Source organism: Accipiter gentilis, chromosome W (genome assembly GCF_929443795.1).
Source record: "Accipiter gentilis chromosome W, bAccGen1.1, whole genome shotgun sequence".
In the NCBI taxonomy this organism is placed as follows: domain Eukaryota; kingdom Metazoa; phylum Chordata; class Aves; order Accipitriformes; family Accipitridae; genus Astur; species Astur gentilis.
This window is the reverse complement of record NC_064918.1, coordinates 19,194,157-19,216,017: the sequence shown is the minus strand read 5'-3', so window position 1 is coordinate 19,216,017 and position 21,861 is coordinate 19,194,157.

The window sequence follows — 21,861 nt, the reverse complement described above, 5'->3', positions numbered from 1 at the left end:
GTCTTTAGTGCATTCTCAACACTGGACAAAGGATGAACTGGCTTTATAAAATTAATTTAAACATGTGACTCTGAAACTACTGAGCTAGCTATGAAAGCAGTTTTCTACTCCTTTCCTGAATTGTCGTGCTGATTTAAAATCTAAACCAGCATCACCTTTGATCCTATACACTTCTGTAAAGTGAATTATAAGAAAGTCATGAGCATTAGTCCTTTCACTCCAAACTTTTTCATCAGCACTTAGTACCCTTCAGGACTGCTGTGTAGAAGCTGAAGTTTTTATGTTGGTCACCTTTTTCTTGACAGTTCCTGTTTGTAACTTCTTGTCTCTGATAAGAATAGAAGGTACCATAAAATATGAGAATACATACCATACTAATAAAGTTGCAATCACGTACATTTAGGGATTTCTCTTTCTTTTTTGTGAAATATAAACTTTATATATATTCTGTGTATGTCTGTATGTGTAAGCACACGCATATGTGACATTGTGTCTGTGTTTAGGTAATTTATGCAGTCCTGAGGCCAGATTAGGCTTCAATCCTTCTGTTATATGTCCTGAAATGTATCTTTTTTTTTTTTTAAGAAGATATATATATTAGACCCTACTGTCAGTGTGTTCCTAAATTAAATTTTTTAGTCAAATGATTTAAAGCAAAAAAAAAAAAAAAAAATCCTAACAACAAAATGAGGTTGTTTTGGTTTTGGTTTTTTTTGGTTTTGTTTTTGTTTTTTTCAAATCTTTGTTTTCTATTCATAATTCTAAACACCTGGCTAATTTAGGGAACACTATAGAACAATGGCAAGTTTTTACTTCAGTACGTCATTAAGATATTATACCTGAATTTAGTCACTTATCATAAATATAAAATGTAATTTTCATTAAAGTCAAAGTCAGCTTTGGGATTTCATCTTTCTTGATTGGTTGGAACTTTTACAAAGTTTATATGAGTGATGAAATTAGAACTAATTTATCCAGTTTGATATATCTCCCCAGTCACATTTACAAAGGAGGAACTATGTTAAATGAGTTACACAGATGAAGAAGAGAGATCCCTTAAGAAATTCCCTTTGATGTATATAATTAAATGTCTTGTTAGAGACAACTCTGGTGATTCTCTTCTGTTAAAACAATATTTTCTTCTAATTTATTCTAATTAAGCAGATTGTCATGAGGTCACTTATTTGGCTGTTCATCCTTCTTTGAAGTTCTTTCTATGAACTAAACACAAAGTGGCACAATTATTCCTGTAAAAGCAGAGGTTTTCTACTTCAATATTGAATATATTGAAACTATTCTTTTCTATTTCCATTATTTCCATGGAAAAATCACTGAACTAGTCGTGTCAACTGGTGAAGCCTCCATTGTCCCCAGCCCCCCCCCCAGGCACACAAAGGGCTGCCTGTGGTTTGCCAGGCAGTGACTGGGGGTGCATGGGGGGGGTGTCCCCCCCTCCCCATTTAAGTTATCCTTAAATTTAGGGTAGTCACAGTTAGACTGGTTTCCTATAAAACTTTTGGTTAACTTGCAACTGAAGCGAACTGAAGTGTTAGAAGAAGGAACAGGAAAAGCAAGTTCAACTGAAAAAAACCCAACTTTTTCTTGCCTGATCATTTAAAGAGATTGAGAGTCCTCAATCTAGTTCCACTGTTACTAATTCAGATTAATAATCTTCCTGTAATATATGTAATTTCCAAATGAAATAAATAATCTGAGGAGAAGTAAAAAATAATTAATGAAGAAATGTGAATAAAGCCATTCCTGAAACTATGTTATTTATCAATAGTGTAGCTATATATAGGTGGTCTTCATCCAGCATTAACATCCTCAGTTTTTGCTAAGAACTGAAATGGGCGAAAGAAATACCAGGTGTTCACACTGTGAATAAAATTAAACATTGTACATTGAAATGAAGGTTACAATGGCATAGACATATGATAGCAGGAGAGTGGACTAATTTTTTTAAAGTCAAATATTTTGTAATCTAGCTTTTGCAATGAAGACACTAGTGCTTTATCTACCTGCTGGTTGAGGAAGCAAAATCATCAGCAGTTTCCCAGATGCCTTCTTGCTAATCTAACCAGAAAACACGGATTTCTCTTTCTCATCAAAATGCTTTCCCACTCAAATAGTAACTTCTAATCAAAAGAAAGAAAGAAAGAAATGGAGATAAAGAAATAAGGAGGCGTGGGCTGGGGAGAGAGGGAGAGAGACGGCTAATATTCATATGGAAAATACATTATGCCAGAGCATGTTTGATATAGATCTTCCCACCAGGCACAGGTCTGAAAGAAACCTTACCTGCATCCATGACCAGTCCTCTTCCATCGCTGACAAGCATATAATGTACTCCATTTAGTCAAAATTTACTCAAGCTCCATTTTAAAAACAGTAAGGATTTTCTTCCATACTAACCCTGTAGGAAAACTATTCCTGAAACATAACTTATACAGTGGTTTAAAATCTTGCTTTCATTTTCAGCCTAATGCAGACATGGTAATTTACGTTCATGTCTTTTTTTTTTCCCTTTAAATTGTTTTTTATTCCACTGATTGTTTTGAAGCATGTATGGAGAGTGTTGAAACCAAATATTTGTGAATATGTATCTCTGTATGTATCAGGTAATGAGAAATTACTGTGATGGGAGTGTTTTGAACACTGATAAGTGAGGCTGGTTTTAAACTTCAAGCTTTAAAACTCTAAGTTCATTCATTAACTGTGCTGATGGTTAGTTTTTGCACAATATTAGTCATCATCACTACAGACACAAAATCGCTAATCATTTATGTCCAAAATTAGCTGTTAGTATATAATACCATGGAGTTGATACCATATAGTTAGTGCGATGGCTACGCTCCTCGGTGGTTCTTAGTTGCTGAGGTCAAAGTGATCAGGTTTGAGAAATCTTCAACAAGTGAGCTTGTCTTCATTTCATCCATCCTTCCCCTTCATGCATCATGTTTTTATGCTCCTTGCCCCTTCTTAAAAGGGAGAGCTCAGTTGTTCCCGCAAGGGAGATCTCAGCTGCTCCCGATATTGCTTCTCCTTTTTGGTTCTGCCAGTCATGCTTGTGTATTCATCAGGATGTTCTGCCGATTTGCAATCTCTTGGGGTTTTTTGTTAGTCTTATCCTGTTCCTTATCTTGAAATTTTGCTGCTTAGATGGCTCTAGGTGCAAGTACGCATCCTTGTTTGCCCCACTGGTGGCCAGTTTAATGGTGTTCTTCAGCTAGAATGGTGCTCTTCAGCTAATCTATCAGACCTCTCAACAGAGGTTAATGGTAGGAAATTATTTAACTATTATTGGATATCGACATGTCACGGTTTAACCCCAGCCAGCAACTAAGCACCACGCAGCCGCTTGCTCAATTCCCCCCCACCCAGTGGGATGGGGAAGAAAATTGGAAGGAAAAAGGTCAAACCTGTGGGTTGAGATAAGAACAGTTTAATAGGACAGAAATGAAAAAATTAATAATAATAACAACAATAACAAAACCAACAATAATAAAATGGCAATACTAATAAAAGGATTGGAATATACAAAACAAGTGCTGCACAATGCAATTGCTCACCACCTGCTGACCGATGCCCAGTTAGTTCCCGAGCAGCGATTCCCTCCCCAGGTGAACTCCCCCCAGTTTCTATACTGGACATGATGTCACATGGTATGGAATATCCCTTTGGGTCAGCTGCCCTGGCTGTGTCCCCTCCCAACTTCTCGTGCCCCTCCAGCCTTCTTGCTGGCTGGGCGTGAGAAGCTGAAAAATCCAACTGAAAACATCAGTGTATTATCCACATTCTCACACTGAACCCAAAACACAGCACTGTACCAGCTACTAGGAAGAAAATTAACTGTATCCCAGCTGAAACCAGGACACAACATAATCAAATAGATTATGCAACTCTGCCCAAGAATTATTTGTTCGTAGATTTGTCATGCTGAATCAGACCAAAGGTTCATCATGCTCATATACCGATTCCCAGAGTGATCCAAGCTAGATATATGGAGAACAATATTGGGAAAGGGTGAGCCTTTCTTCTGTAGGTCTAATTCATTTGTAGATTGGAGTTTCTGAGTCAGATGTAGTATCTATACGCTCACTGTCACACGATAGATTTCCTTTCTGTGAACTCCTCTGCCATCCCTGGAGCCCGTTTATACTTTGACCATCCACAACATGCTATAACATCAAATTCCACAGCTTATCTAGACATTATGTGAGGATTCCTCTGCCTTTGTTTTTCGGTTTCTCTCCACTTCACTCTCCTTAGGGGAAGGTAAGGTAGCCAATCCCTCCACTCCAGTGACTCTAGCTTTATTTGATGTCCTTGTTAGTGATTCACATTAAAAGATAGTAAATCTGAGCTGCTCCCCAATTTTTACAGATACCTGTTAGTCCCACTGATCAATCGTCTATGAAGAGTTGGAACAATTCATTACACTGCAGAACGAAAAATCTGAAATCAAGGGGAAACACAGGACAAATGCACTTTCAGTCAAAGGACATTTACACTTGCAAACACTCACATGGAAAAACATTCCAATAGTAGTAGTGAACTGATTATATGAATTTATGTCATGAATCCAGTCTGCTCTCATTGACAGAGGGATTGGAAAGATCATTCTTAAAAAGGAACACCATTTTTAAAATATGTCCGTATCCATTGGTTTAGGAGGTGAAGTGACAAAGTTTTGAAATAATTCTTTGTCCAAGTGTCAGCTATACTGCTAATTTCTCATTTTATGATCTTCTAATGTAAACATATCAACTAATGCATTATTATTTTTGTTTCTGTGGTTTCTTTCCTTCTTGATTTAGTGAAATTAATTATAAAATTAATTTGTAGAAAGGAGGTGAGCTACAAGTCTATTTTTAACTTTGTAGATGTCAATCAGTAACCTGTCTGGGGCTGGTGTTCCCTGGTTCATAGTGAAAAAAGCATTTCAAAATGTTGGTGGTGGTATTTGTTAAAATACTGTATTTGGTATTTTCTTTTATTTCTAACTAAGGTGATAAAATTGGTGTTTCTTTGTGCTTCCAGTATATCTTTTCTAAAAGACATTAAACGTTCAAGGAGATCTGAACTGTCACAAAACCTGTGTTAGAGGTTATAGATGGAGAGGCAGCAGTTTGTGTATAGCTTCAAAGTAAGAAAAAAAGCTACTTTTGAAGGCAGTCCATTCCAGACTACAGGCTGCAATTTAGCAGCTCTTTCTAGATAGCTCTGCTGATCTGGGACCTGACCTAATACCCATAAAGGTTAGCTGTAGTTTGTCAGTGTAGACATTAGATGAGTTCTGTTAGGATCCTTTGCTGTGGAAGAAAGCCTTAAGATTGAAACTGGGCATCTCTGATAAACTGCTAAGCAAATACTGGTTACATTATAGAGTAGGTGGAAAGGGAAAGATGATCAAAACCAGCCATAAAGAAACACTGGGAAGAAAGATAACTCTAGAAAATCATGGAGGTATGCTGTAGGGCAGAGGGGAATTGAGTCTATTGATTTTTATCTTTTGCACTATAACTTTTGTTCACAGCTAGATGGTATTTCCCAATACGAAATGAACTATTTACTGTCTTCTTTTTTTTTAAGAACATAAGATATTATCATTTCATGACAGTAGCGTGTGATTTCTTACTTGTTAATGTCTGTCGTATTTTGTCAAGTCAATTGGACACTGGAACCAAGGTCAGCATTGTTTAAATTGTACCAAAATGCTCTGTGAACTTTCTTAATTACGTGACATTCTATTACCATCAGTAAACTGTGTAGACTGAAGCTCAGAACACAAAAAGTTTTACAACACAAACTCTATGAATTCACACTTTAGCAATTTAACACGACTTTGCTGAGGCCACATTATTTTACTTGAAGCTACAAGTTCAAGGTGTGAAATTCTCACAGAGATAGAAACATTATACGCTTATGTTGTTTTTGATGGGATTCAGCTGACAGGTTCTGTAAAGTATTGTGATGGGTTAACCCTGGCTGAACACCAGGTGCCCACCAAAGCCGTTCTATCACTCCCCCATCCTCAGCTGGATAGGGGAGAGAAAATATAACAAAAGGCTCACGGGTCGAGATAAGGACAGGAGAGATCATTCACTATTACCGTCACGGGCAAAACAGACTCAATTTGCAAAATTAACTCAATTTATTACAAATCAACCAGAGCAAGGTAATGAGAAGTAAAATGAAATCTCAGAACACCTTCCCACCACCCCTCCATTCTTCCCGGGCACAACTACCCTCCCGGATTTCACCACCAAGCCCCCCCAGCGGCACAGGGGGACAGGGATGGGGTTTATGGTCATCACACGTTATTTTCTGCCGCTTCACCTCCTCAGGACGAGGGCTGATCACACTCTTCCCCTGCTCCAGCGTGGGGTCCCACCCACGGGAGACAGTCCTCCACGAACTCCTCCAACGTGGGCCATTCCCACGGGCTGCAGTTCTTCACAAACTGCTCCAGCATGGGTCCATTCCACGGTGTGCAGTCCTTCAGGAGCACACTGCTCCAGCGCGGGTCCCCCACGGGGTCACAAGTCCTGCCAGAAAGCCTGCTCCGTGGGCTCCTCTCTCCACAGATCCGCAGGTCCTGCCAGGAGCCTGCTCCAGCGCAGGGTTCCCACGGGGTCACAGCCTCCTTCGGGAACCCACCTGCTCCGGCGTGGGGTCCTCCACGGGCTACAGGTGGATATCTGCTCCACCGTGGACCTCCCTGGACTGCAGGGGGACAGCCTGCCTCACCAGGGTCTTCACCACGGGCTGCAGGGGAATCTTCACTCCGGCGCCTGGAGCATCTCCTCCCCCTCCTTCTTCACTGACCTTGGTGTCCGCAGGCTTGTTTCTCTTACATGTTCTCACTCCTCACTCCGGCGGCAGTTTCTCTCCGTCCCAACTTTTTTTCCTTCTTAAAAATGTTATCACAGAGGCGTTACCACTATCACTGATTGGCTCGGCCTTGGCCGGCGGCGGGTCCATCTCAGAGCCGGCTAATATGGGCTTGCTCTCTCTCGAACACAGGGGAAGCTTCCAGCAGTTTCTTACAGAAGCCACCCCTGTAACCCCCCCCCCCCCCCGCTACCAAAACCTTGCCAAACAAAACCAATACAAGTATACACCCTAATTCCAGGATTATTGTGGAATGAATCAGATTTAAAGGGGAGGAAAGACTATTTCTGATAAATAGATTCCACCTTTACATGTACGAATTAATGACTCGGAGAGTGGAAGAACGAGTAGCATGCTCTTGCACTCCCTTTAAATGCATCAAATGGAGACATCAGGTAGATTCGAGTCCTCAAGGGCTGTGTGAGTACTTCATCACTGGATGTTATGTGAGACAGAGGAATGACTAATCCCTGGATTCCAACATAATGAACTGTGAGATGCTCAGCTCCATGAAGTCCGAGACATTCTTGACAGATAAGCGATCGAAACTTAATTCCTCAGAAAACTGTATGTGAAAGAAAGGGTAGGACCCTCTTTTGGGCTCTATATTTTGGGGTTGTGGGTTTTTTTGTTGTGTTGTGTTTTTTGGTTTTTTTTTTTAAATTCATTTTACTAGCTGGGCCACTGCAACCAGGAAAAGTTTATCTAACTTATTTGTCTACTAAAAGCTCATCTGCATGTTAAGAGTTTCTGTACAACAGCTGGACTTCTAGACAACTGCTTCCTGCACAAGCACTAAATAATAGCCAACCTTTTCTTACCCTGACTTCCTTACAGATTGATACGAATCAATACATTTATCCTGTTACGGAAATTAAATCTTAAAAAATATTTTCAGGGAAATTCATTCTTCACTTGTTGAAAACATGAATATATTTTTCAGTCCTTAAGTAACATTCCCTTCCCCTCGTATCTATTGGGTTTTTTTTTACTTGAAAATGTACCTGGTGTCCCTATTAGTTCTTTTTTTCTTCAAGGGCCTAATCTAGTGAGTGATTAAAAGGTACTTCTGAATGTTACATCTGAATGACTTTACTAGTGCCAATGCCATGCTGTATTGGGGTCGGGAAGAGCTACTCTAGTTAGACATCTTCTGAAATCTGCTTGTCCAAAATTAGCTTACCTATTTCTACACCAAACTTCATTGTGCCTTTTAGACGGGAGTTTAATTCCTCCAAGACTTTGGGAGACCTTGGAGTGAGTGAAAAAAGAAAATGAGGATGAAGAAATTGGCTTGAAAGTTCAGGGGCATATCTTGAATATAGGAATATAGATCCGTAGTTAATAATGTTGACCCTTTTAAACTACAGAAAAAGATTTGTGGTTTATCTGACTGACCATGTGGATATGAAAGAGCTACAGAGCATCCATAAAACTTCAGTGAAGATGTATCCATTAAACAACTAAGCAAATCAGGGGCAAGCTGAGCATTCTCTGTAAAATAGTGGGGGAAAAAAATGAGAGGCAAACTGTCCTTGCATTTAATAGACAGCAGTAAGAGCTGAGACTTAAAGTTCAAAATCTGATGTTCCTACTTAAGATGAGAAGAACTTTATTCAAGAAACACAAATGACAACAGTAGTCAGAAGTAAGGTATTATTGGATATCCAGTTAAAAATAGGGACTGAACATGTCTCTGCATTGGTAAAACATGTATTTTCAAGTTAAAAAAAAAAAGTCTTTCAAATGCTCTCCTCCTCAGATAAGTGTCTTGGCACCATTTAATTAGAGAAAAATCACCTCTAGCAAGAGTATTTCATGAAAGTAACAGTTTAAATGTTTTTGTTGTTGTTCCCTACGCCCCCACCCTTGCTTTATATTAACATATGATAACTTACTATGAAAATCACAGTATATGCACAGAACCAATGGGAAGAAGATGGTATTACGGAGGGTCAGGAGGCATCCCGCTATCAGAAGACTGAGACTTGAGGCCAACCACTTCTCAATTCCTAAAGTAAAATTCACTTCTCCTGAAGTATGAGACTGGTCTGTTACAAATAGTCTTCCTTCAACAACAACAACAAAATATTTTCTCTGATTTAGTTGAACATACTGACTTTGCCCGCTTTTAGAAGTAATTAAGATTATATAATAAGCCTTACTAGACAATTTCTGCGTTGGATTAGTCCCCAGGTATTTCATTCCTACCTGAGGTAGTTTTTGGAAATCCTGAAGTATTCTGTTTATATATAATTCAAAAACTGGGTTTTTTTTTTGGTAAAACAAATATATGGTATCATCTTTGTTTCAGCATTTGCTGTGGTTACATAGTCTGAATGGTGTACTAGAAAAAAATAATGTCTCCTGCTTTGTATTTCCTCACATTTGAGTAAGTAAACCAACAGGTACTTTCCAAGAGTTTCCAAAGGTTGCCTTTCCAAAAAATGTTAATTATATAATAATTCAGTATATTATAGGGGGGTTTATGGAATAATTTATCTTTCACGACTGAAGAAAATGTTTGACATGTTAGTAAGAAAGGATAAACTTCAGCAATTAAAGGTGAATCATCAAGAGATGCCTGTTTTCTAGAGTACCACAAGCCATAAGAGTGTGTCACCACCAACCAAAAGAGAGTAAGTGATGAGTAAGTGATGTCTCAGGGCATACAAAGAAGTCATTATTACCACCCACCGTTGCCTCTAATGTACCACAGAGGTATTTATGAAGCAGCTCTGTTAATCTTGTCATTTGCATTGAAACATACACTGACTACTGCAAGTAACACTTGCCTATAGTAAAGACAAGAGAATACACCTCATGGGGAACTTACTGAAATAGGAAAAAGGACATGCTCTTGTTAAAACAGGAAAAGATTAATACAAGTGTAAGATTACTATTTTTGAAGGAACCTAAAAGACCCTAGTAAGCAATAGATGGAATTTCTACTATTAATATTCATATTTTTTCTGAATCTAGAAAATTATATAGATACGAAATAAATCTTCAACATTATTTAGTTCTGTGAATATAGATATAAATAATATAAATAAATACATACAGACAGGTTTTCACATATACACATAAATTCAAAAAACATGATTGCTAGTGACATGGTATCCATCAAAGAGAATGAATAATTTCCATTACTTGAGAAGCTTATGGACTGGTTATTTGCACTGTACACTAAAATGTGTTGATATGGCATGAAGACTCCTTGGGATGGTGAACACACAGAAATGAGAGCTTTCTGAGTAAAAGAATAGGTATTAATTTAGAAGCTTTGTGACATGTCTTATTTTAAAATAACAACGTTTGCCCTCTTCAGATATATTAAAAGAAAGAAGTAGGTATATTCTAATGTCTGGGTGCAGAAGAGTTTTTAAACATATTACTGTTTAAACATACTTCTCTCCAGTAATAATTGCACTGGGATCCCACTGCTCTTCATTTAGTTTAAGACCTCTCTTTCTGTGCTAAAACCTTAGGTGGGGTTAGATTTTTTTTTTTAAAGGATCAGGTCCCAAAAGGTTATTGCAGTACCTAAGCTTAGCATCGAAGTTGTTTACCAAATTTAACAACCCTAAGTCCCTATATTAATTTCAGTTTATGTTTCAGCCCAGTATCTGCAGGTATGAGAACTTTCTTAATAGTCCAATTACTCTAATAACTGAACCATAATATTATTCGCAATAAAAAATACCTCAAAATATCATGATACTGATGTTAAAATTGTGAAAACTTGAAACACTTACGTCTTTTTACAGGAAATATTCTAAGCTGCATGTCTTCCCTTGCAGGGCTGATGCTTATGACATATGTAGGTGAGTTTTGACCACTGCAAAAAAGTCAGAAGCGTTCAAAACTTGAAGTATGCCACCTTTATTCCGTGAGAATACTCCCCTCTTTAAAGAGGATGCTGCCTCTACATTCTCCACAGTCAGAGGAGGATATTATGATTGTCCGTAGTATTATTTTGAGCTAGAAAGACACAAGGCTCAACCTAGGTAAGGTATAAAGAAGCTAAAAAGGTGTGAAGAGTCTGTTTCTCATGGGTTGAAAGTGGGAAAATACCTCTTCCAGATGAATAAGTAATCGCTTCAAGAAAAATTGGCTCTTATCTTCAAGGACCTTCATGGCCTGGACCTAAAATTTGTCAAAGTTCTTATAAAGCTTTAAAATGAAGGTTTTCATTAACAGCTAATTATCAAGGTTAAAGCTAATCTTACAGATGGCAGACTTGAAAGGAGTTAAGATTTCCTTCCCCTTCCCCTTCCCCTTGCCCTTCCCCTTCCCCCATATGATTATGTGTCTGTATACATGAGAAATTGCTGTTGTACCACTAGCCTTTATTTTGGCATTTCCCAACTTATAACTGTTGACATTTCAGACTTAATATTGTTTTTCTGTACTTTTCATATGTTGAATATATGGTTTTATGGGTAAGACAGCTTTAATTGTTGTGAATGGGGAATTTCTGGAGCATTAAAGGCAAACAGAACAGTAGAATAATCCATTTAATATATCATAAATAAACCAATAAGCACTTAAAACTAATTCTTCAATTTAATCAAGGTTTGCATGAAGTGTCCACACAGAAATCTTTACTACAAGGCGCTTTAAATTCACAGCTTTTAAATGGAAAATAAATGCCATTCAAATAGTTTTGCTCATATTCATGCATATTATCATTTCTTTGTTTTTATCAACACTACAAGCTTTCTCGTTTTTCATGGTTTCAGTTTCTTCATGGTACAATGAATAGATGTTCCATGAAAATTATGTTAAAATAACAGAGGAATGCCCATGAATATTCATAGGACTAATTATTATTCTTGTTTCTTGATTGTGAGGGAACATGGGAAAGCTTGTACATGCAGAAAATGATGTAAAAAGGGGTTTGGAAGAAGGAATTTCTGTATTTTGTGTGTAGTTTTCAACATTAAAATTTCTGTTCAGGATTAGCTTTTAACAAAAAAAGCGCCAGTTACTTGGGGGGGAGGCAAAAAGCCCGTCAACAAAAAATACCTGATACATCAAAATGAATCATAAGAATATCATAACTCTTTAGAAATTAGAAGCTAATACAGTAATAACATTCTTAAATGGCTACGGTTTTCCTTCCCTGTTCGATGTGCTACAAAGGCCTTCAGAAAGTGCCGAGGTCAGCGAAGAGGCTACAGAAAAAACCCACAGAAACATAAAAACAGGGTCAGTCAAGTGCTAAAACAGCGTATGAAGCACAGCTCTGATCCGCGTGAGGAAGCGGGACCTGCTCAGCCCCCCAGGCTCCTGCAATTCCTTCCCCACTCGGGCAGTTTCCCCACAAAACACAGGTCCAACTTTCCGTCCCGTCTGCTGCGGACGCACCAGGCTGCGTCCTGCCTGCGTTCCCCACGGGACTGGGCTGCGGGCTGGGCTCCCACACCTCTTAACTTCTTTTGGAGGGCGAACCAACAGTCCTGGCAGGGCGAGTGCTTGTGTACAATGCCTTTATTAAAGGACTGGAAGACAAAGACCGTGGAACGCGTTGCACAGCGTACTTCCCTGCCCCTGTAGACAGTCGCGTTGTGCAAGGCCGAGCTAATGAAGATGTTAAAGTTCCTTTGTTCCCTCGCGCAGCTAAATACCAGGCACTTGTAACAGCCCTTACAGAAAAGAATCAATACAACTCTCTGCATTAGTGCTTTCACGTCTGTGTAATTAACTGTGTGGATGCAAAAATGTGTGTGTGTTTATGTACATATAGTTAATCTTCTTCCTTTATAGGTTATCATTGGCCAAGGATTAAAATATTTTCCATAAAACCATCTCTTAAAAAAAATTGTTCGTGAAGAAATGGTTGAAGAAATAATATTAAGAAAATCCATTGCCTATAAAAGATCTATACAAACTGTATTTTCAGCATGAAGAAACCCCTTTGCCTCAAGATCTATCAGTGATCGGCAGGCTTTAACGCATACATTTTTGAAGTGCTTGTGTATCATGGTGGCTGTTGCTAGGCTGGAATTCCCAGTGTTTTTATATCTGTAGCAATCTCATAGCAAGAGTTTTTCTTCGCTCTGGCATCTAATAGAAGGTGGAATGATCTTTTAAGACAGCTGAAGACACCTTTTCTGTTGATGCACTGGGACGGGTATTTGCTTAAGTTCGTGTAGAATGACATCACACAATCAACATCATCCACTACCAAATTCCTTAGCTATATTGTAATGTAATATCAGCAAAATGTTCTGGTTTCTTGCACCTGGCGTTATCACCGCCAGCACACAAATGGAGCACGAAATGATAGCGGGTCGAATTCTTGGGGGTGGTTTCTCTGATGTAATTTAAGTGTCTGCGTCTGAGTTCGTCACTGCACGCTCCCTTTGGAGCCAGCGAAAGAAACAGGTGTTTTGAAAAGGCAATTATTCTTGGTTGGAAGTAGACTTCTCTATTTGTTCAGATGATTTTATCATAAAACTAGACTTCCACTGCCTGTGCAGAGATGTACAGACTGTGTTCGGATGACTAGCCCATACATGAATACCAACACTGGAAATGACTACACTTAAGTGAGATGCATCCTGTCCAGACTCCCTTTATAGTCAATGGAAAAACATGACATTTCGAGGGGATGATTCATCTTATCTTAAAGTAGGTGTCCACAACAGGTGAATAGATGAATCATGCTTCTGCTTTTCTATATGGTTTTCTTTCGCTGAATTCTAAAAATATTCCCCATGTGGAAATTATTAGACCTGTTTTCCATGTGGCTAAGTAGTGGTTAAAGAGCAGATTTGAGAAAACTGTATACAAGCCCTGAATACCAGTTCTTTTGCAGCTTGTCTGCTTTAATTGTATTTAATATCTTTTTTTTTTACTTATATCTAAAAAATATTAACTTATTTACTTATTTAATGGGTTAGAGTTTTCTTCATGCATGCATTCATAACTCTTTCAAGCAGATATTAGTACAGTCTTTCTTAATTATGTATTATGTAATCATCTGTTACTCAGCACTACACTTAAGTCAGTCAGAGAAATTAGCAGTAAAATTGACCAGGATTTGCAAGACAATGAAGCACAGACATAATTTTATTATTAAAAGAAATGTGTGCCTATTAAATATTTAACTTTGAGGGTCAGAGAGGGCCTTGCTTTCTATTATGGCTCATAACAACCATTGTTGTTATTTATTTGTAGTGTTAAATGGCATCTTTATAAAATAATCAATATGCAGATTTGGTTATCTTTAGCCTAGCACAGCTGGATTCAAGTTACTTTGGAGTCCTTCTGCCTACCTAGCCACCAGCTGACGTGTGAGAACATAGGAAGAATACCTCAGTCTCTGCAGTTACAATCTCCGTTCCTCCCGCCGGATGAGTACAGTTAATCAGATGTTTCCTAGGAACCATGTCTGCTGTGGCAGCTTGTTGCTTCTACACAGCACTAGCTAGGAAAAGTGACAAATTACTCATAAACAAATAGATGTATTTAAAAAATTATTTTCTCACTCCTTTTTCACCTGAAGATGAATCCCTGTGTTGATATGAGGAAAATAAAAAAGAAAGAAAACAACACTTACCTGTACAGAAAGTCCAGCCTCACTTTGCAGACTGGAAAGTAGACAGACTCAGGATACCAGGAAAAAATGAGTTTCAACAAAACCGCACTATATAGCAGGGACCAATATAGCAAATATAACAGGGGCAGCCAGGCTAAGCCTGCCGGTCAATTAAGTGCCTTCCTTCGCTGTTGCCAACCACAGAAGAGCAAGAAGTGCCAAGGAATTCTCTCCTTCTTCACTCCTGTTAAAGCACAATAGTCCCAGGCACTTGTAGGAGCAAAGACCAGGAACAACCAGGCCTATTCCACCCCGCTTCTTTGACCTTGGGAACTGATTCCCTGGTAATATAATCAAAGGATGGGGAAGAAAAGAATTTCACCTCTTTCAAATAATGTTATCAATTTTGGTGGCAGCAAAGTTTAATTGCAATTATATTTATAAATATCCAGTTTGAACTTTTCATCTTGTTTTTTTGTTCTTGTTGTTTGATTTTTCTTTTCTTTTTTTCTGGAAAGCTACATGGAAAAGACATATGACTGGCAATAATTTATCCAGTTATCCTGCATAATTTACAGAACTGTCTGTTTCATTTAAACAGATATTTTTCTCTTGTTGTTAACGGGCACCACATTAACAAGGGGGGAAAAATGATAAGAAGTTGTTATCTGTATGGATACAGAATTTTCATTACTTCTTTGTAAGAAATGAAGCCACAGCTTCTCAGGAAGATCACAAATGAGTTTATTGATCCCAAGGACATTTAGAGAACGTAAAGTGGTGCAATTTATGCTTGATCTTGTCTTAAATCATATATCTTTTTCTATAGTATTGTTTATCATCTGCATGGCAATATAGCCTGGTTCTGCATTTTTAGATATATTTTACACTGGGGAATGCAAAGAAAGACTATTGTAAGCTACTCCTTAAACATTTGACTGTACTGATTGAAAAGAAGCACCGTATTCCTGTAGAGAAATGGCAGAAAAGCGCACTGAATTTATTTCCATGATTCCTAAAATTATATGTAGCCTTTTTATCACACAAAGGTACCCCAATCTAAGGGACAATCTTTTTGTCTTTCCATTATAAAACTTTAGTATGATAGCAGGCAAATGCTAACTGATATGCAGTAGAGGAAGAATGTTGATTTAATCTTATCTTTCCCAAGATCTGCATGCCTCTTACTGTGTCTAAAGGTCCATCTGTCTGTTGTGCTCCTTGCATCTCCAACAGCTTCATGACAGCGTGCCTCCAAATCCAGCTGTGATGTGTCTCTCACTTCACAGATGTTTGCCCTTACTAGTTTGAACATTTCAGGGAAAGACGTCCGTGCTAGGCAAAACTTTGCTGCTATTTCCTCCCCTCCCAGAACATACGACCCCTCCTCAGTAAAGGGGAACAGAAATCTTAAAAGTAGTTCAGTTAGCAGTATAAACGCTCTGATCTGCTCTCTCTATACCCTGTCCCTCCTGAGCTATAATAACATGTGCTGCCTTCTATACACAAACATATAGGGCAATACAGTTCACTTAGTAAGCCGAGAACATGAAAAGTGTGCTTTAATATAGCCACGGATGAAGGTATATGCCAACAAATGCAGATTGAGAGTCTGTAGCCTGCATTACACTGGCAACACAGACGGACGTTATAGGGAATGAGCAAAAAGCCAAGTTATTGTGTGGTTACATAGGTGAGAAGTAGGAACACAAAGATGATTTTACTTCTACATGCAATACATGTGTTACATTCAGTGTCTACATTTTAAAATGTTGAAAAATTAGAGAAAAGTTTGCAGAATAAAGCCATATACATTATTTAGGGACTGGAGAAAATGTCTGACAATAAGAGCATTAAAGAGTTCAATTTATTTATCTTATCGAAAGAAGATAGAGAAGTGAATTCATTACAGTGTATAAAAAACCTTAAGACAAAGGAGACTGAACAATGGAACATGGATTTTGTTTTCTTTTTCCTCTCTTCAGTAAATTTCATGTACCTCTGTACTTGTTCACTTTAGGTAGAACCCCTGAACTTTGTGAAATCTATCTTAAAATAATCATTATGAAATAGGATCTAATTTTGTGAAACGATGTTAAACCCTTCCTTCTGAGCACTGTGATTTTCCAGAGAGTTTGATATAATCTGAGAAGTATATCACTTAAGAATGTCCTGAAACAGACAACATTATTACTGCTAGCTTGAGAGCAGCGAGAAAAGAGATCACCATCTTGGTGAAGAATACTTTTGCCATCGCTGGGAACGTACTGTTTAAAAAAGAGTAGACTCAAAATAGTGAGTTCCCTCTCAAAAAAGGAAGCAGAATTTGGAACAATATGAACTACTGCAAATGTGAACATTTGCTGAACTGTGGGAATTTATATGAATGACCTAATTAAAGCAGTTAATGTCTCCAAATGGTGTGCCAGCTCCTAGGCTGCCTTGTCTTCAGCAGGGACCCTGGGAGCCTCGACCTCTCAGGGGTTTGCGCTGTAGGAAGTGCGGGATCCCGGAGCCGTGCCTGAAGCCTGGATCAGAGGAAATCTCATCTCCCTGGGCCTGAATGAGGAGCCAAGTCCTGGGGAAAGCCAAGGCTCCATAGGACTGTATGACAAGAAATTAAGAAAATGTACCCAAGGCAGACTTTAGAGCGTGTCTGTCCTGGCACCACAGATCTCAGAAGTTTCTACTGTAGTCTCGTAAGGGGGCTGGCACAAAAACAAACAAACCTTTTGCTTTTTTTGTGGAAATCTCATTAGAAGTTTGTCCAAGATGATGCTCTGTGGAATGTTTAAACTACACTAAACCACCAGTATGTTTTTCACATTAGGGGGGTTTTTTTAGTAATTAATTCAAAAGTTTCTCACGGTCTTTTCCTCTAAGCCTAACAGTTGCTCCTCCCCTCGTTCAAGAAAGAACAAGGCTTGTTTCATTTGAGATATACAACTTGTTTAAACATGCTGTTCTTCTTCCTAGCTGCAAGGAGAGGGGGGTCCTTACAACATATTCCAAAGACGGATGACTTATTTTCTTCAGAGTTGTAACTTTCTTATAGAGAGTAAAAACCTGGCAATTTCTCTTGAGACCTTCAGCACATCAATCAGAATCTCACCAAGAAATATAACCTTAATCTTCAAGGCCACACTATAGATCTATCCCATTTACAACATAGCTGGTGTTTAAACCTTACAACTTTGATTTTTAAAGGAAAAATGATCTATCTCTGTTCCCATTGAAAGGTGCAGCATTGACACAACCCCCACCTTGTGTGTTGAAATTCTTCATTCTAGATCCCTGAAGTCAGCTGATACTTGCCATTGAGTTTGCTTCTTACAGAAGGCTGTGAGCAATAACTTGCTAAAAATATAGTACTTGCTCGTGATGAGTAGAACAGAAGGGAGACAGCTACTACCTCTCCATTCAGTGTTTATTGAAAAGTTATATAGGAAAAATTACAAAGCAAAAGATGCAGTCCTTCATTTTGTGAAGCAGAAAGCAATATGATTGAGTGATAATAGACAAAATTGGATAAGTTTGTTTTATAAATACTCTTTTCCCCTTTCAACATCTTTTCCACCGTTAGTCTGAAAAGCAACATATATTTCAGGAAGAAGCTTGGCTTTTCTTATACCCGTTGTATATTTTTTAAAACACTATGTACAAGACAGGACACAAGAATTTTATACCAACATTCCCATTTCAGGAAATACTGCTTCGTGATCTATATTTTAGACATAAGCCTAGGCTGAATCAACGGGCCTGTGTCTTTCTTTTTCTCACACCCAGTTTTGGGGTGTTTGAGTTGGATCTATGTATGGGATTATATATATTCTGATATATAATATGAAGTTTCAACTGCTAAATTCTTTCTAGACTGGAGTTAATTGACACCAGCTAAATTCTTCTCTTCCTTTTGTCACATTCTGTGAATCTCCACTTGCTATTTATTGCTTAAATATTTTGGAAGCATGAAAATAAGAAAACTTAAAATAAAGCTTTATATGGCTTTTTGTTTTGTCTATTGCAGTGAAAATTCTGGATTTTTCTTCTAGAGATTTTAAAAAAAGTAAAACAAACAAAAAAAAGTAAAAGGTGAGGAGGAAAGAAAAGGGGAAAAGTAATATAAAGGACTTTATCCTAAATTTTCTATTTTTTCTTGCTTTATTTTTCAGCAGCAAAGAATGTTCACACATGTTCCCTTAATTATACTTGTTTTGTTAGAAATTTAGCTATGTTTATATTAAAATTCCTTTCAATTGGCTCATCTATAGGCAAAATATGTATTTTCTGAGTCATTTGTATAAAACGCCCCAGCTCATGAATGTTGAATATAGTCTTTTCTATTCTGCCACTATCCTCTCACGCTCAGCTAACAAAGCTGACTATATCAATGAATGGGGTTGTCAACTCCCAAATGTTTTTTTTTTCTCAGGACACTAAAGCCTGTTTATGTCTTTGGCTTTGGTAGCTATAGAGTCTGCGGCATTATGTATGTGAGGCTTGAGCAGAATGTTAATGATATTAGGTATTTTAGACTACATTACATCACAAAAACACAGCACAAGTTTCTGATAAGCTGGTTGCACTGCCAGGTTTTAATACACATCTATCAGAGCTGCATGTAAATGACAAAGGCATAGTCATGCTGTTTGTAATCGTATACAGACCACGCACAGTAAAGAAATGTCTGCGATTTCTTTGATTTGTTGCACAAAAGGCACATATATGCACAGAAAGGTTAAAGACGGGGGAGGGGGGCAGAGAAAAAGAAAAAAAAATTAAAAGAAGAAAGAAGAAAGCTGCTTTTCAACCTGAAATCCCCACCCCCAAGGATTTACATATGGTTTAAAGTATGATTGCTTGTGGGGCTGTTTCTATAAAATGTTAATGCTTTCCCAAAGAATACTAATATGCTGCTGCCTTTTTTGTGATACAAATTCTGCATTCCCTAATTTCCTGACATCATTTCAAGCACGAATTGTCAGATCTGTTTCACCTCTCTGTCACGGATGGCAGCTTTCAATCACACTGCTGAGTAGAGCACCTTGGCGAGTAGGTGACATTGTAGGGGAATTCACAGACTTTCCCTGAATTGCCCTTTCCTGTACACACACAACACTTTCTGATTTGCGATCAGCCTTTTCTTTAGCATTTTTAAATTTAATATTGTATTTTTCTTTCATCAGGGTATTGAGTGTTTGACCGTGCTGACAATCGTGTTATGAACGACGACAGGAGTAATGACTAAGATCCATAGATGTGTCACAATACCACAGCATACTCTTCCAGCCTCATGAGCATGTTAATGTTTTGAGTACAAATTAGAGGAAATAAATATCTATTGGTCGAGGCAGAAACCTCTGTACATTTTAAGGTATTTTAATAAGAGATTTTACACAATATGGTAAACATTTCACTGTGAGAAAATATAATAAACATTGGTTTATTCATCAAATTTCAACAAAGGTGCTTACAAATTACAAAGCAAAGATAGATTTATTCCTGTAGAAAATTAAATAGCTGTAAAATCCATGAGGGAAAAAAAACAACCAAAACCACAACCCCAAACCTGATTACCTTGTGATCTGCAGCTATTTTAGGTAGTTGACAGAAATTTATGACATATTACCATGGCAACAATGGACTATCTCAATAGCTGTATTGCTTGTGAAGAGAATAAATTCTCAGGATGCATTATACTGCTTATAATTATTGCTCAAACTTCTAGATGTTCTGTAGAAATTGAAAGCTGTCTTTTGCTTTCTTTTTTCCCCCTTCTTTCCGCTTTTTTGTTACGATAAGGATATTTTTTTCTTGACACTTCTTAAAGGGATTCTACCTGTGATAAGTTTCAACGGTGCTCAGTTAGTCCTCTAGATGGAGCATCCACCATTTCCAGGGGGGAAAAAAAAAGCTGTTGAGGAAACTAATTTTCACAAGTACATGTTAAAGCCACTGAAAGTTTAGGGGAGGGGGGAAACAAATTGCAATCTATTTAAACGTCTGTTTACAAGGCAGTCTTTTGATTCAGCCTCATTTACCAGAATAAAAAATGTTTTGCATCTGCATAATGTATGATGGAATCTATCTGAGCAATGATTTAATCTAAGAAAAAACAAAACAAAGCAAGGAAACTGGGAAGAGGGGGGAGGGAGAAGAGAAATGCTTTCAAGATTCTCCAGTAAGATTTCAGTGCTTTCCTTAATTCCGTGTGATTTCATACGTTTTGATTTAGCTACGCAGCCTGCAGAAATCTTTAGAGGACTGTTTGCATTAGTGCTGCAAAAGAGTAATTTCTGTGGAAGAGAAAAAGAAATTATAATGAAGCCTGTGTAGACCAGCGAGGGTGAGAAAAGGGGGGAAAAATGAAAGATGCGCTTCACTGAAAGGGAAACAGCAGTGGACATTGTACTGCCATAGGATGGCTGTGGAAATCAGGCAGGAGCTCCAAAGCGTTCTTTCAGTTCAGTGAGCACTGAGAAAGTAAAGCTGAGCAGCTGTGAGTTCGGAGGTAGTAGGGCAGCGCTGATTTGCTCAATCCACAGGCTTGGGCAAACCAATGATGTGCATCATTTGTGAGGTTCCAATCAATAGGACGCTAAGTAGGAGCTCCCTTACTCCCCTTACCTTCTTCCCCTTACCCCCGGAGACAAGACATTTACTTTCAGCAGCTAAATAAGAATGGATTTCCTGAAAGCTGGCTTTTGGCCAGGTTAATTTATGCATACGCAAACTTATGCTTCACCAATTTAGTAAAACCCATCATTTAAGGCTGTTCAAATGCGCAGCTGTTTAAATGAGGTTGGAAGCAATTTTGCCACACGATGCTGATGTCAGTTAAAAGCTCCGTATTAGCAAAATGAGAAGGCATCAACGGAGTGTGTCTGCTACAGTGATCTGTGTTCCCCAGTGTCTAATGGATCAGGGAGACAGATATGCCTAGCTCATCGGCCTGTAAAGTTAAATTCAGATCTATTACCTATTACACACACGCATGTATACGAGGGGAAGCATTTTAAGTAGAATGAGAATTAGTTTGGTTCTGGCGAACATCCAGGGCGAGTCTGAATGGAGACTTTCAGGAAAAGCAGGATACAAAACTGCCAAGTGTGAAAATGGTTACAAACGATAGTTTATGTGAAAAAAAAGAAAAAAAAGAAAAAAAAAAAAAAGTACTCGGAGATCTAGACATACCAGTAAGACAACCTGGGTAAAGAATACATTTCCCAGGGTGTGATCCCATAAAAAGAAAATGCCGGGCTGTATAAAAGGTCTGGGTAAGATCCACATCAGTTCTGGATACTAATTATCAACTTCATGATCTGATGAAAATGGAAATTTCTTTTAGATAAAACAAAATGCTCAGAAATAATTGTAAACTGCTCTGCATTATGCAAACAAATGGATATTCTTGG